This window comes from Triticum urartu, chromosome 4A (assembly GCF_056163025.1).
Source record: "Triticum urartu cultivar PI428250 chromosome 4A, HENAU_Tu73, whole genome shotgun sequence".
Classification (NCBI taxonomy): domain Eukaryota; kingdom Viridiplantae; phylum Streptophyta; class Magnoliopsida; order Poales; family Poaceae; genus Triticum; species Triticum urartu.
The window spans coordinates 507,411,174-507,427,252 of NC_141876.1; positions in this window are offsets into that span (position 1 = coordinate 507,411,174).

The window sequence follows — 16,079 nt, forward strand, 5'->3', positions numbered from 1 at the left end:
CATCTGGGACCCACCGAAAGGGCCTCTGTATTTCGTGAAAAAAACGTTACCGCCGCTGACAGCTTGGACCCACCAGCTATATCTTCGCACGCAAGGAAGTGCCTCCTTATTACGCACAAAAAATGAATACTCCCCCTGCTAGCTAGGACCCAGTATAGTGGCAGGCTGACTTGTGGGCCTACTAAGTTGACGGGGACGGATGGCTTTGTCAACTTAGTCAATATGCACGATTCTAGCTCCAGTGACCGTACGATGTCCATCCAACTGCCGTAGTGCTTCTTCAACCTCTGGTCTTCTTGCTCCAGCCGCCCAAACCAGCGCCGGTCGTGCCTCGTGCTCCTGCCTCCCATGGCCGGCTGCGATGCGGCGGAGGCCTCACCGCCCCCTACTACTCCCATAGCTGGCCAGGCCATCCCTCTACTCACCCACACCCCGTGTTATTCTGTGGCGATGGAAGCCTCACACCGCAGCCGAACCAGTGAACCCTTGTACTCCTCTCCGCGTGGGCATCCACTGCCGCGTCTTCCCCGGCTCCGCGTCATCCCCTTCCTAGGCCTTGCCGTCGTCCACCGCCTTGGTGCTCTCGGCGCGGCGAGTTCAATGTGGTCAACGACCGACTTCCATCGGAAGAGTACTGTACGTGGAGAGGCTGACAGCTGGGTCCACGGCCGTAGCTGGGTCCACGGCCACAACCCAGTTTTTTTGTGATTTGCCAAGTAAGTCACTTTGTCAGGCCTGTTGGGCTGCAAATCTTTCAAGACGAGGAGAGCTTCATTCGACTGGCCGAGAAAATGGCCTATCAGTAATGAGAAATGGGCTGTACATTTTTAAAACACATCGAACCGGCAATTAGTTTCAAATTTCCTTTTTTCATTCCGAGATTTTAAATTGCATTGATTTTTATGCATGGACAATTTGTTGGATTTTATATTGATATACATTTATTTTTAAAATCAGTTTGAATGTGACTCAAAATTTCGGGATTAAAAACAGTTTGGACCGCACCGAAATATGCAAAATTTCGTATACTTTTTTAACTGTGGCCACAATATGGGCTGTAATGCTAACAAAAAGAATATGAGCTCTAAAAAAACCTTAAGAATTAGCAAATGGGCTGTAAATTATTAGAAATAATGGCAGATGAGATGTATGATGTTTTCCACAGATTTGAGGCTTTCCTAAAAAAACGGTGGACACACAAGCAGTGACTGTTGGTTGTCCACCCAACGACCGTCGTGCTTCTTCAATCTCTGCTCTTCCTGCTCCAGCCGCTCAAACAAGCGCCGGCAGGACTGCCTGCTCTCTCCTCCCCGCGGCCGGCTGTGCTACCGTGCAGGCCTCACTGCCCCACCGTACTCCCATCGCTGGCCTAGCCATCCCTCTACTCACCCACACCTGCTGTTATTCTCCGGCGATGGCAGACGAACCAGTAAACCCTCGCACAGTCGTACTTCCCTCCGCATGGGAAACAACTACCGAGTCTTCCCTGCCTTCGTATCGTTCCCTTCCTAGGCCTCGCCGTCGTCCACCGCCCTGGTGCTCCCGGCGCGGCCTGGTCAACATGGTCAATGACCGACATGCATCTGAAGTGGACTGTACGTGGAGAGGCTGACAGCTGGGTCCATGGCCGCACGCAAGGAAATGCCTCCTTATTACGCGCAAAATAATGATTCCTCCACCTGACATCTGGGACCCACCGAAAGGGCCTCTATATTTCACGAAAAAAACATTACCGCCGCTGACAGCTTGGACCCACTAGCTATATCTTCGCACGCAAGGAAGTGCCTTCTTATTACGCACAAAAAATGAATACTCCCCCTGCTAGCTGGGACCCAGTATAGTGGCAGGCTGACTTGTGGGCCTACTAAGCTGACGGGGACGAATGGCTTTGTCAACTTAGTCAATATGCACGATTCTAGCTCCAGTGACCGTACGATGTCCATCCAACGGCCGTAGTGCTTCTTCAACCTCTGGTCTTCTTGCTCCAGCCGCCCAAACCAGCGCCGGTCGTGCCTCGTGCTCCTGCCTCCCATGGCCGGCTGCGATGCGGCGGAGGCATCACCGCCCCCTACTACTCCCACAGCTGGCCAGGCCATCCCTCTACTCACCCACACCCCGTGTTATTCTGTGGCGATGGAAGCCTCACACCGCAGCCGAACCAGTGACCACTTGTACTCCTCTCCGCATGGGCATCCAGTGCCGCGTCTTCCCGGCTCCGCGTCATCCCCTTCCTAGGCCTTGCCGTCGTCCACCGCCTTGGTGCTCTCGGCGCGGCGAGGTCAATGTGGTCAACGACCGACTTCCATCGGAAGAGTACTGTACGTGGAGAGGCTGACAGCTGGGTCCACGGCCGTGGCTGGGTCCACGGCCACAACCTAGTTTTTTTGTGATTTGCCAAGTAAGTCACTTTGTTAGGCCTGTTGGGCTGCAAATCTTTCAAGACAAGGAGAGCTTCATTCGACTGGCCGAGAAAATGGCCTATCAGTAATGAGAAATGGGCTATACATTTTTAAAACACATCAAACCGGCAATTAGTTTCAAATTTCCTTTTTTCATTCCGAGATTTTAAATTGCATTGATTTTTACGCGTGGACAATTTGTTGGATTTTATATTGATATACATTTATTTTTAAAATCAGTTTGAATGTGACTCGAAATTTCGGGATTAAAAACAGTTCGGACCGCACCGACATATGCAAAATTTCGTATAATTTTTTAACCGTGGCCACAATATGGGCTGTAATGCTAACAAAAATAATATGAGCTCCAAAAAAACCTTAAGAATTAGCAAATGGGCTGTAAATTATTAGAAATAATGGCAGATGAGATGTATGTTGTTTTCCACAAATTTGAGGCTTTCCTAAAAAACTGTTGACGCACAAGCAGTGACTGTTGGATGTCCATCCAACGACCGTCGTGCTTCTTCAATCTCTGCTCTTCCTGCTCCGGCCGCTCAAACAAGCGTCGGCAGGACTGCCTGCTCTCTCCTCCCCGCGGCCTGCTGTGCTACCGCACAGGCCTCACTGCCCCACCGTACTCCCATCGCTGGCCTAGCCATCCCTCTACTCACCCACACCCGCTGTTATTCTCCGGCGACGGCAGACGAACCCGTAAACCGTCGCACAGTCGTACTCCCCTCCGTGTGGGAAACAACTGCCGAGTCTTCCCTGCCTCCGTGTCGTTCCCTTCCTAGGCCTCGCTATCGTCCACCGCCCTGGTGCTCCTGGCACGGCCTGGTCAACATGGTCAACGACCGACATGCATCTGAAGTGGACTATACGTGGAGAGGCTGACAGCTGGGTCCATGGCCGCACGCAAGGAAATGCCTCCTTATTACGCGCAAAATAATGATTCCTCCACCTGACATCTGGGACCCACCGAAAGGGCCTCTGTATTTCACGATAAAAACGTTACCGCCACTGACAGCTTGGACCCACCAACTATATCTTCGCACGCAAGGAAGTGCCTCCTTATTACGCACAAAAAATGAATACTCCCCCTGCTAGCTGGGACCCAGTATAGTAGCAGGCTGACTTGTGGGCCTACTAAGTTGACGGGGACGGATGGCTTTGTCAACTTAGTCAATATGCACGATTCTAGCTCCAGTGACCGTACGATGTCCATCCAATGGCCGTAGTGCTTCTTCAACCTCTGGTCTTCTTGCTCCAGCCGCCCAAACCAGCGCCGATCGTGCCTCGTGCTCCTGCCTCCCATGGCCGGCTGCGATGCGGTGGAGGCCTCACCGCCCCCTACTACTCCCACAGCTGACCAAGCCATCCCTCTACTTACCCACACCCCTTGTTATTCTGCGGCGACGGCAGCCTCACACCGCAGCGAACCAGTGAACCCTCGTACTCCTCTCCGCGTGGGCATCCACTGCCGCGTCTTCCCCGGCTCCGCGTCATCCCATTCCTAGGCCTCGCCGTCGTCCACTGCCCTGGTGCTCTCGGCGCGGCGTGGTCAATGAGGTTAAGGAACGACTTCCATCAGAAGAGTACTGTACATGGAGAGGCTGACAGCTGGGTCCACGGCAGCCGCAAGGAAGTGCCTCCTTATTACGTGGAAAATAATTATTCCTCCACCTGACAGCAGGGACCCACCGGACGGGCCACCGTATTTGGCGGAAAAAACGTTTCCCCCCTGACTGCTGGGACCCACCGGACGGGCCAACGTATTTCGCGAAAAAATGTTTCCCCCGCTGTCAGCTCGGACCCACCGGAGGTGCCTCCTTATTACGTACAAAAAAATGAATACTCTCCCTGCTAGTTGGGACCCACCTTGGTGGGAGGCTAACTTGTGGGCCTACTAAGTTGATGGGGATGGAGTGCTTTGTCAACTTAGTCAATATGAACGATTCTAGCTCCAGTGACCATACTATGTCCATCCAATGGCCGTTGTGCTACTTCAACCTCTGGTATTCTTGCTCCAGCCGCCGAAAGCAGCGCTGGTCGTGCCGCATGCTCCTGCCTCCCGTGGCCGGGTGTGCTGCCGCAGAGGCCTCACCGCTCCCTACTATTCCCACCGTTGGCCAGGCCCTGCGACGACGGCAGCCTCACACCGCAGCCGAACCAGTGAACCCTCGTACTCCTCTCCGCGCGGGCTTCCACTGCCACGTCTTCCCCGGCTCCGCGTCGTCCCCTTCCTAGGCCTCGTCATTGTCCACCGCCCTGGTGCTCTCGGTGTGGCGTGGTCAACATGGTCAAGGAACGGCTTCCATCGGACGTGGACTGTACATGGAGAGGCTGACAGCTGGGTCCACGGCCGCAGCAAGGAAGTGCGTCCGTATTACGCGCAAAATAATTATTCCTCCACCTGACAGTGGGCACCAACAGGACGGGCCACCGTATTTCGTGAAAAAAACATTTCCCCTGACTGCAGGGACCCACCAGCTACATCTTCGCACGCAAGGAAGTGCGTCCGGGCAAAAAAAACGATTGGCCCCCTGACTCCTGGGACCCACCAGCTACATCTTCACACTCAAGGAAGTGCCTGACAGTCGGGACCCACCTGGTCGAAGCATATGTAGCGTTGTCATTCTGGTCGCGAACGTGTACGTACATACTGGTCGATGTAGAGGCGGGCACGTGTCGTAGTAGAGGCGCACACATAGCATGTACACGTACATACAGTGGCCAGTGTGCAAGAAAGAATATACGGCCACGTACGTACATACGGGCAGGGTCTCGAACGCCTACTCATGCATACGTACGACCATGGCTCGTGTACATGGCTGGGTCGGAACGGAGAAATAGCATCGTCGTTGTGTTCATGGGGAGCCAACCGGCTGGGTCGGAACGGAATGCATCGTTGTGTTCATCGGGAGGGCTTGGACGGAATAGCCGATGGAAACGAGGCCTGGCGTACCGAAGAATGGATGAAACAGCCTTGTGTTCGACCGGCCACGTTTGAAACAGGATCCTGTTCATCGGGAGGGGTCTGGCGTACCGCAAAACGGAGGAAACGGACCTCCTATGGTCGAAACGGGGGTCCTGTTCATTGGGAGGGGTGTGGCGTACCGCAAAATGGGACTCCATGAGATACTGTTCATCTCCACTGTTGACCCCCTCCAGCCTCCATGGGCTACTGTTCATCCACCGTCGACCTCCTCCAGCCTCCACCTGTGACTATTCATCCACGGGCTCCTGTTCATCCAGCCTCCACCACGCGCTACTCCACCGGCTACTGTTCAACCAGCCCTCTCCACAGGCTCCTGTTCAACCACCCCTCCACGGGCTACTGTTCATCCATCCCTCCACCGTCTACTGTCCATCCTGCCCTCCATGGGGTGGTCCTGTTCATCTTGCCCTCCACAGGGTCCTGTTCATCTAGCCCCAACCGGCTCGATCGATCGGGGTCCTATTCATCCAAAGGCAACACTACGGGGTCCTGTTCATCCACCCTCCCGCAACGCTCACTGTTCATCCAGAGGTAGCATCGATCGGTTTAAGTTAGCAGCAGTAGCGAAGGAATCGCTCGATCGGGTTCAGTTAACAGCCATCGATCGATCGCTCGGGTTCAGTAACGCGTAGCCTGCAGTGCAATCGCTTGGGTTCAGTTAGAGCCCGACGCCTCACTCGGGTTCAGTTAGAGCCCAACGCCTCGCACCCACGCGCGTGCGGGTACAAGAGAAACGCGCATCGCTCGGCCCCGACCACCCACCGTAACAGGGAACACCCTGATATTTTCCTCGCCCTCGCTTCTACCACGGTTTTTTCCGTCATGGACGGCCCTAAGAATGTCATGCAGCTGCGTCTCTGGCCCGCCCAGGACAAAAAGCCCATTTTCTGTCATGATTTTTTGTCATAGAAGTAGGACCCCACCACATCTATGATGATACCGGGTTTTGTCAGAATTATCGTCATAGAAGTGTCATAAGTATGACAATTTTTTTTTCGTTCGGCCCAAAATGTCGCGGATGTGTCTTTCTTTTGTAGTGTAGACCCAAGCCTGGAACTGAGTGCTTCTACTGCAAAGGAAATAGTCACTGGAAGTGGAACTACCCTAGCTACTTGGCGGATAAGAAGGATGGCAAAGTGAACAAAAGTATATTTGATATACATGTTATTGATGTGTACTTTACTAGTGTTTATAGAAACCCCTCAGTATTTGATACTGGTTCAATTGCTAAGAGTACTAACTCGAATCGGGAGTTGCAAAATAAACAGAGACTAGTTAAGGGCGAGGTGATGATGTGAGTTGGAAGTGATTCCAAGGTTGATAAGATCACCATTGCACACTCCCTTTAACTTTGGGATTAGTGTTGAACTTAAAATAAATGTTATTTGGTGTTTGTGTTGAACATGATATGATTGGATCATGTTTATTGCAATACGGTTATTCAGTTAAGACAAATAATAATTGTTATTTTGTTTACATGAATAAAACCTTGTGAGGTCATACACCCAAGGTGAATGGTTTATTGAATCTCGATCGTAGTGATACACAGATTCATAATATTGAAGCAAAAGCATGCAAAGTTAATAATGATAGTGCATCTTATATGTGGCACTGCCGTTTAGGTCATATTGGTGTAAAGCGCATGAAGAAACTCCATGCTGATGGGCTTTTGGAATCACTTGATTATGAATCATTTGATGCTTGCGAACCATGCCTCGTGGGCAAGATGACTAAAACTCCGTTCTTCGGAACAATGGAGCAAGAAACTGACTTATTGGAAATAATACATATTGATGTATGCAATCCGATAAGTGTTGAGGCTCACGGCGGGTATCATTATTTTCTGACCTTCACAGATGATTTGAGTAGATATGGGTATCTACTTGATGAAACATAAGTCTAAAACATTTGAAAAGTTCAAAGAATTTCAGAGTGAAGTGGAAAATCATCGTAACAATAAAATAAAGTTTCTGCAATCTGATCGTGGAGGAGAATATTTGAGTTACGAGTTTGGTCTTCATTTGAAACAATGCGGAATAGTTTCACAATTCACGCCACCTGGACCACCACATCATAATGGTGTGTTTGAATGTCATAACCGTACTTTATTAGATATGGTGCGATCTATGATGTCTGTTACCGATTTATTACTATTGTTTTGGGGTTATGCATTAGAGATAGTTGCATTCATGTTAAATAGGGCACCATCTAAATCCGTTGTGTTGGATTTCGGGTTCCGGCAGACCCTTGAGGTTCAAACACTGGGGTGCGCGCGGAGATCTCTCCCCTACCGATCTACGTCTAATCTCCAAGGGACACGAGGTTTATACTGGTTCAGGCCACCGTTGTGGTGTAATACCATACTCCAGTGTGTGGTGTGGTGGATTGCCTCAGGGGCTGATGATGAGCAGTACAAAGGAAGAACAGCCTCGCGAGAGGTGTTCTTGAGCTGGTGCGATGAACTGCTTGGGTGAGTTCAGTCGCCTCTCTCTCTGCTATGGTTCTACCAGATCTCTCGATGCCTCCCTACTCTATGTGGCTAGTTATACTTATAGAGGCCCCGGGCCTCTCCCCAAATAATGAGCGGGAAGGGCGCCAACAATTGGCCATTTTGAAGGGGAACATATAGTACAAGTTATCCTGACCAAAGGTGGTCTTCGGCTGCCAAAAGCACTGGTGATGACGCTGTCTTGGGCTCCACGGTGACCTCCATCCTGACGCTCTGCTGGTCTTGGTCTCATTGCACCGGAATGGCAACCTTTGCCCAGTGCCTTGGCCTGTGCTTTCCCCCTTTGCACCAAAGGGGGAAACAAGGATACTGCGCAGGCCGGCGCCCGCCTGGCGCCCGCCTGGTCTCGATTGTCATGGCTTGCGTCACGAGTTCCTCGCGAGGTATTCCTGCCTTGATCTTTCCGCCTCCTCGCGAGCCTGCCTGATGAGGCTGCCTCTAAGGAAGCTTTCTGTCGTCCGCCCCGCGAGGCTTGGCCCCTCACGAGGGTCTTGAGCTTGAGCTGATGAAGATGGGCCACGCTGGGCCCCCACTTGAGCCACGCTGTAGGCCACAGGCAGGCAAGTCTGGGGACCCCCGTTCCTAGAATGCCGACAGTAGCCCCCGGGCCCAAGGCGCACCCGGGCTTGGCCTGGCAGGGAAGCGAAGGGGCAAGCGCGAAGCGCCGCGGGCCCCAACAGCTTGCGGCCTTGGGCGCCGCGTGGCAGTTGACTAGACGTTGGCGTATGCGCTTCCCGATGATGCCTCGGCGACCGCACGACTTGACAATTCCCTGCATGCATAGAAACCGGTCATGATTACCTGCGATCGTGGTGCTCGGCGGTTGGCCTCCTCCGGCTATAAGTACGGGGCTGGGCGAGCCCCTTCAGTCCATCCCTTCTTGCTGCTCCTTTTCTTCTTCTAGGCTACTCACCGTCCCCATGGCCCCAAAGAGATTCTCGGCCATGGAGAAAGGAAAGGCCCCCCAGGCAGGGCCTGACCCCCCCCGACCAAGCGCGACCGAGGCCGCCCTCGCAAGTATACCACGGTCCCCATGGTAGCCTCTCGCGGCCATGGAGGCGGTTCCCTATGCGGTGGTGAGCGCCCGGTTGCCGACGGGGGGCATGCCATGGGTGTGTGCCCCCCTAGGCCACGCTTTTGCTCTGCAGAGGTGCTGCCGGAGTTCGTCGTGTGGTCGGCAGACCCATCCAGCACCCGGCTCCAGCTCCCCTGTTTCTTCGTGGATGAACTGCCGGCCAGCGCTCGGTGCGGCTTCTGGCTCCAAGCAGACAGCTGCTGCAGCAATGCCTCCTGGGCTTCGCTGGAGGTCTTCGTCTCTGGAAACGGGGGTATGACACGCGGCTGGCAAATGTTTGCCCGCGCGCGCGGCCTGGGCCGGTGGTGTACCCTGTACTTCAAGTTCGATGGTGACGCCACCCTCTACGTGAGCGTGTTTGGGGAAGATGGTCGCCGTGCCGGGTGCTGCCCTGAAGACGACGACCGCGGCCGCCTGCCCACCCCCGACATTGACCAGGATGAAGATGGCGACTAGCGTACAGGCGGCGGTGCTCGGGGTTCGCTGAGCTTCGGCGACCCCCTCTCAGGCAGCAGCTCCTCCAGCGGCGGCCGCAACCAGCCCCCGCGCCGTCGCGCCCGCCTGGGTGAAGGTAGCGGGTCAGCCCGCCATCGCGCCCCGGTGAAGCGGGAGGAAGGATCCGCCTGAGCCCCAGGAGCAGCTCGAGCCTTCGCTGTGGGCTGGCGCAGGATGAATCGCGCCCGTTTTGTTTTCTTTCTTATCCTGCATAGAAATAGAAAGTAATGTAGGGCCCCGCGGGGGCGTGTTAGAACTGCTGCTATTTAACCATCGTGCTGTTTCCGCTATTTCTGCGTTGTGTTTCCGCGCCGCGCACCCATGTGCGGGAACTATTTTAGCTCGGTGGGGCTTGGCGCGGTCCTCGCCTCCCGAGGCCATGGCCTCGTCGTGCGCTTCGTGCCCTGCAAGGATCAGTAGGAGGGGTAGCTTACGGTCTTGGTTGTGGGGGCAATCGGCCTAGGTCCTGCGCTTGTGTCGTGATGCCCGTGGGACACGGACTGGGAGGGGTGCTCCCGCAGAGGACTCGGATAGGAAAGCTCCAAACTATCGGGGCAGAAAACACTCGCGAGGGCGCCCGCGACTCCCTCGCGAGACTTGTGCGAGAGAAAACGAGGCAAGCGAGCGAGAAAGACAAAGAGTCACAAGCCAGGAACGCCAGCAACTCCAATAAAACTTCAAACGGGAATAAACAAGCCAACTGCAGAAAGCAAATGGGAAAGCCGCGTCCGGCACCTATTCTAGTCTTCGATGTCTTCTCACCAGTGTGGAGCTAAGTGCTGCCACTGGGTGTGGGCGGGAGCCCCGGAGGCCCGAGGGCGGCACTCCAGAGACTCCGGGGCATGTACAACCCCACTCATTATTACGTGAGAGTGTCACGAGCGGCGAGCTTCACAGGCATTTGCCTTCTTCATAGGCACCGGGCCTTTCCGAAAATGCAGCAGCTTCACTAGCATTAGCCTTCTTCACAGGCACCGGGCCTTTCCTAGGCGCTAGGCCTCGCTCAGGGATAGAACCTCCGGAGATGTTGAATGTTCCACGTGTTCTGGATGGGTACCCCCTCCGTGGTCTCCAAACGCGCGGAGCCAGGCCTGGAAACATGAACAACCTTGAATGGGCCCTCCCACATGGGAGTGAGCTTGTGCAGCCCCTCCCTGGAGAGAACCCGTTTGAGCACGAGATCCCCTACCTCAAGAGTTCTGGGCGGATGTTGGTATCGTCGCAACGCCTGTCGATACCTTGCCGCACGCAGCGCGGCTTCTCGACGGTGTTCCTCCCCCAGCACGAGATCCGTCCTCCGCATGGCGTCCTGCTGCGTCTCGTCGAACGCCAGGACCCGTGCGGAGCGACGCCTGACCTCGTGAGGGAGAACAGCCTCTGCTCCGTAGACGAGGAAGAACGGGGTTTCGCCAGTCGGCTTGGTCGCAGTTGTGTGGATTGAGCACATCACGGACTGGAGCTTGTCGTACCAGCCCCTGCCGCATGCTTCCAGCTTCTTCTTGAAGGTCCTGGCTTTGAGGCCCCTCAGGACCTCCGCGTTGGCCCGCTCGGCCTGGCCGTTTCTCCGGGGGTGTGCTACCGAAGCGTAGCATATCTGCGTTCCAAGGTTAGCACAGTATGTTTTGAAGAGATTACTGGTGAATTGCGAACCATTGTCGGTGATGATGCGGTTGGGCACCCCAAATCGGCTCACGAGGCCCTTGATGAATTTGACCGCTGAGCCTGCCGGGATTGTACGGACGGCTTCCACATCAGCCCACTTGGTGAATTTGTCCATGGCGACATAGAGGTAGCGATAGCCCCCTGGCGCCCAAGGAAACGGGCCCAGGATGTCCAGCCCCCAAACTGCGAACGGCCATGAGAGGGGTATAGTCTGTAGACTCCCCGCAGGCTGATGGATCTGCTTAGCGTGAAACTGGCAGGCCTCGCAAGCCTTCACAAGCTCAATGGCGTCGTTGAGCACTATGGGCCAATAGAATCCACTAAGGAACGCCTTGCCGACGAGGGTCCGTGACGACGAGTGGTGCCCGCAGTCTCCGCCGTGTATGTCCGCCAGTAGCTCCTTCCCTTGCTCTCGGGAGATGCAATGTAGGGACATGTCATTTGGTCGTTTCCTGTAGAGCTCTCCATCCCTGATGCAATAAGCCGTGGCCTGCCGCACCACACGCTCCGCTTCCTCCTCATTCTCCGGTAGAGTCCCTTGCATCAGGTAGTTCTTGAGCTCCGAGATCCAACACCCTTCCTGAGGCTCTAACGCCAGGAGCAGGCGTGCCCCTGAGGCTGGGCCGCAGACCGGGGCTCCTGAGGCAGGCGGCTGAGGGAGCTCCTCCCTTGGTTGCGCTGTGTTCGACAGTGACGGCACCGCCAAGGGTTTGAAGAGCCGCTCCTCAAAGACGCCAGGCTCCTGAGGTAGCCGCCTAGATGCCCTCTTGGCAATGTCATCAGCCTCCTGATTGGTGCCGCGAGGCACATGTTGCAACTCCAGCCCCCAGAACCGTTTCTCCATCTTGCGAACCTCAGCGAGGTAGGCTTCCATGTGCTCGTCCTTTGGCTCGTATATCTTGTTGGAGAAGTTGACGAGGAGCTGCGAATCGCCCTTGATGATGAGGCGCTTCACCCCTAAGGCAGATGCGGCCTTCAAGCCTGTTATTAGGCCTTCGTACTCCGCTATGTTGTTGGAGACCTTTTCTCCGTGCCGGAAGCAAAGTTGTAGGACGTAGTAGAGTTTGTCCTGGGTAGGGGATATGAGCACTGCGCCAGCTCCCGCACCGTGTCGGGAGAACGCCCCATCAAAGTACATGACCCAGCCATCCGGTGCTTCACTTCCCAGGGAAAGTGATCGGTCTTCGCCTGCCTCGAGACCCGGCGCTTCTGCCCATTCTGCCACAAAATCCGCAAGTGTGGCTCCCTTGATGACTCTGGCCGTACTGAATTCTAGCTGAAATGCCTGTAGCTCGATGTTCCATTCAGCAACCCTTCCAGCTGAGTTGGGGCTCCTGAGCACTCTTTCCAAGGGGTATGCTGGGACGACTTTGATGGGATGTCCTTGGAAGTAGTGGCGCAGCTTGCGTGAGGCCACTAGTCGCGCAAGGAGTTTTTGAGGCATGGGATACCATGCCCTTGCGTCCCGTAGCACCGTGCTGACGAAGTACACGGGATGCTCGACGAGGTTGAGGGTGCTGGCGCTGCTTGCGTCCTCCAGAGGTCGAGGCGTCTCTTGAGACGACGGAGCTCCCAGTGCTTGGTCGCCGGAAGAGGCCTCTCCTGCCCCGGGTGCGTTCTCCTGCTGCGGCTGTTCCTTTCTGGCTGTGGTTGCGGCCTTCGCGAGGCCCTCCTAGCTCTGCCTTGCTTCAGTTCGGACGGTCGATGCGGCATTGGCACAGCGCTCCTCCCAGACCGCTACCACGGCTGCGCTATCTGGTCAATGCGGGGGAGCGGAAATGGATCCTGCGGGCAGGCCTTGTTGAGGTTGGTGAAGTCGATGCACATGCGCTCCTTTCCTCCCTTTTTTTGGCATAATGATCGGATTAGCCAGCCAATCAGGGTAGCGGACCTCGCGGATAACTCCTGCCGCCTCTAGCTTCCGGGTCTCTTGAACGATGAAAGCTTGTTTCTTAGTAGAATGCCGCCTTGCCTTCTGCTTCACGGGGCGCACATTGGGGCACACATTGAGGTGATGCTCAATCACTTCCCTTGGGACCCCTGCTAACTGATCAGGTTTCCACGCAAACACCTTCTTGTTCGCACGCAGGAACCTGATCAGGGCTTTCTCCTGCTCGGGCTCGAGGTTGGCCCCTATGGTGAAGGTGGCGCTAGCGGACTCGTCCTCGTCGATTGGTACCTGCTTGGTTTCTGCCTCGTCTTGGCTGAACAACTGCTTCTTTTTAGCCGGCGCAGCCCCCTTGGGCTCAAGGGCGTCGGTGCTAGTGGGCTGTGCCACCGCGGCCGCCTTGAAAACAAGCTGGAGCACCTGCAGCGCATCCCTTGTGTCTCCTGACACGGTGAGGACGCCGCTGCTCCCAGGCATCTTCATGAGGTTGTACGCCGGGTGAGTTGCTACCATGAACCGAGACAAGGCCGGATAGCCGAGGATGGCGTTGTAGGGGAGGCCAATGGGGGCGATGTTGAAGTCGATCAGCTCCGTGCAGAAGTTGTCGCAGGTGCCGAAGGTCACTGGGAGGCGGATCTGTCCCAAGGAGGCGGTGGAACCGGCTCCGACGCCCGAAAAAGGCCTGCTGGGTTGGAGCCGCTCTAGTGGCACATGGAGGAGGCTGAAGGCCTCCACTGAGAGCACGTTGAGGCCGGCACCACCGTCGATGAGGGTCCTGGTGGCGGCCACTTGGCAGATGGTGGGGGTGCACAACATCGGGAGCGCGCCCGAACCAATGGGGTTGAAGGGGTGGTCCTCCGAGTCGAAGGTTAGATCGGCCTCAGGCGCCACCCAGCCCGGGGGGTGCTTCTCGGCGCTTGGAGGCGGTGCTGATCCGGCAGGTGAATGGCTTGACGTGATGGCTCGAGGGTGGTGCCTGGGAGCCACCCAGGAGAGCTGCGATGACGGGCGGCGCTGGTGCGGCGAAACGAGCGAGGAAGAGGTCGCGCAACTCCTCCCAGGAGGTGACAGAGGCCGTCGGCAGGTGGAGGAGCCACGCACGCGGGATGCTGGTGAGGGCCATGGGTAACCAGTTGGCCATCACCCGATCATCGCCCTCGGCTCTAAGGATGGCCTCCTCGTACGCCACTAGGAAAATCATCGGGTCCGTCGTGCCGTCGTAGCGCGGTGACTTCTCGGGCCTGAACTTGCGCGGCCACTGCACTTGTCGCAAGGTGGGGGCCAAGGCCCGGAGCCCCTGGCCCCAGTGTCGACATCCAATGCTGGAGCGGGCGGCGCGTTGTCCGCCATGAGGGCGGGATGCGATGTTGGGGGAGACCGGGTCGTCAGGAGGGAGGAATCCGGCGCACCCCTACCTGGTGCGCCAAATGTCGGATTTCAGGTTCCGGCAGACCCTTGAGGTTCGAACACTGGGGTGCACGCGGAGATCTCTCCCCTACCGATCTACGTCTAATCTCCTCGCGTGATTTAAGCTGGAAACAACGAACAACACAAGGGACATGAGGTTTATATTGGTTCGGGCCACCATTGTGGTGTAATACCCTACTCAAGTGTGTGGTGTGGTGGATTGCCTCAGGGGCTGATGATGAACAGTACAAAGGAAGAACAGCCTTGCGAGAGGTGTTCTTGAGCTGGTGCGATGAACTGCTTGGGTGAGTTCAGTCGCCTCTCTCTCTCTCTGCTAGGGTTCTACCAGATCTCTCGATGTCCCCCTACTCTGTGTGGCTAGTTCTACTTATAGAGGCCCTGGGCCTCTCCCCAAATAATGAGAGGGAAGGGCGCCAACAATTGGCCATTTTGAAGGGGAACATATAGTACAAGTTATCCTGACCAAAGGTGGTCTTCGGCTGCCAAAAGCACTGGTGATGACGCCGTCTTGGGCTCCACGGTGACCTCCGTCCCGCCGCTTTGCTGGTCTTGGTCTTGGTGCACTGGAATGGAAACCTTTGCCCGGTGCCTTGGCCTGTGCTTGCCCCCTTTGCACCAAAGGGGAAAACAAGGACACTGCGCAGGCCGGTGCCCGCTTGGTCTTGATCGTCATGGCTTGCATCATGGATTCCTCGAGAGGTATTCCTGCCTTGATCTCTCCGCCTCCTCGTGAGCCTGCCTGATGAGGCTGCCTCTGAGGAAGCTTTCTGTTGTCCGCCCCGTGAGGCTTGGTCCCTCGCCAGGGTCTTGAGCTTGAGCTGATGAAGATGGGCCGCGCTGGGCCCCCACTTCAGCCACGCCGCAGGCAGGCAAGTCTGGGGACCCCCGTTCCTAGAATGCCGACACGTTGAGACGACACCATATGAACTGTGGTTTAGCAAGAAACCTAAGCCGTCGTTTCTGAAAGTTTGGGGCTATGATGCTTATGTAAAAAAGTTTCAACCTGATAAGCTCAAACCCAAATCGGAGAAATGCGTCTTCATAGGATACCCAAAGGAAACTGTTGGGTACACCTTCTATCACAGATCCGAAGGCAAGATATTCGTTGCTAAGAGTGGATCCTTTCTAGAGAAGAAGTTTCTCTCTAAAGAAGTGAGTGGGAGGAATGTAGAACTTGATGAGGTAATTGTACCTTCTCCCGAATTGGAATGTAGTTCATCACAGAAATCAGTTCTAGTGATTCCTACACCAATTAGTGAGGAAGTTAATGATGATGATCATGAAACTTCAGATCAAGTTACTACAGAACCTCATAGGTCAACCAGAATATGTTCCGCACTAGAGTGGTATGGTAATCCTGTTCTGTAGGTCATGTTACTTGACCATGACAAACCTACGAACCATGAGGAAGCGATGATGAGCCCAAATTCCGCAAAATGGCTTGAGGCCATGAAATCTAAGATGGGATCCATGTATGAGAACAAAGTATGGACTTTGATTGACTTGCCCGTTGATCGGGGAGCCATTGAGAATAAATGGATCTTCAAGATGAAGACGGACGCTGATAGTAGTGTTACTATCTACTCCCTCCGTTCCGAATTACTTGTCGTAGGTATGGATGTATC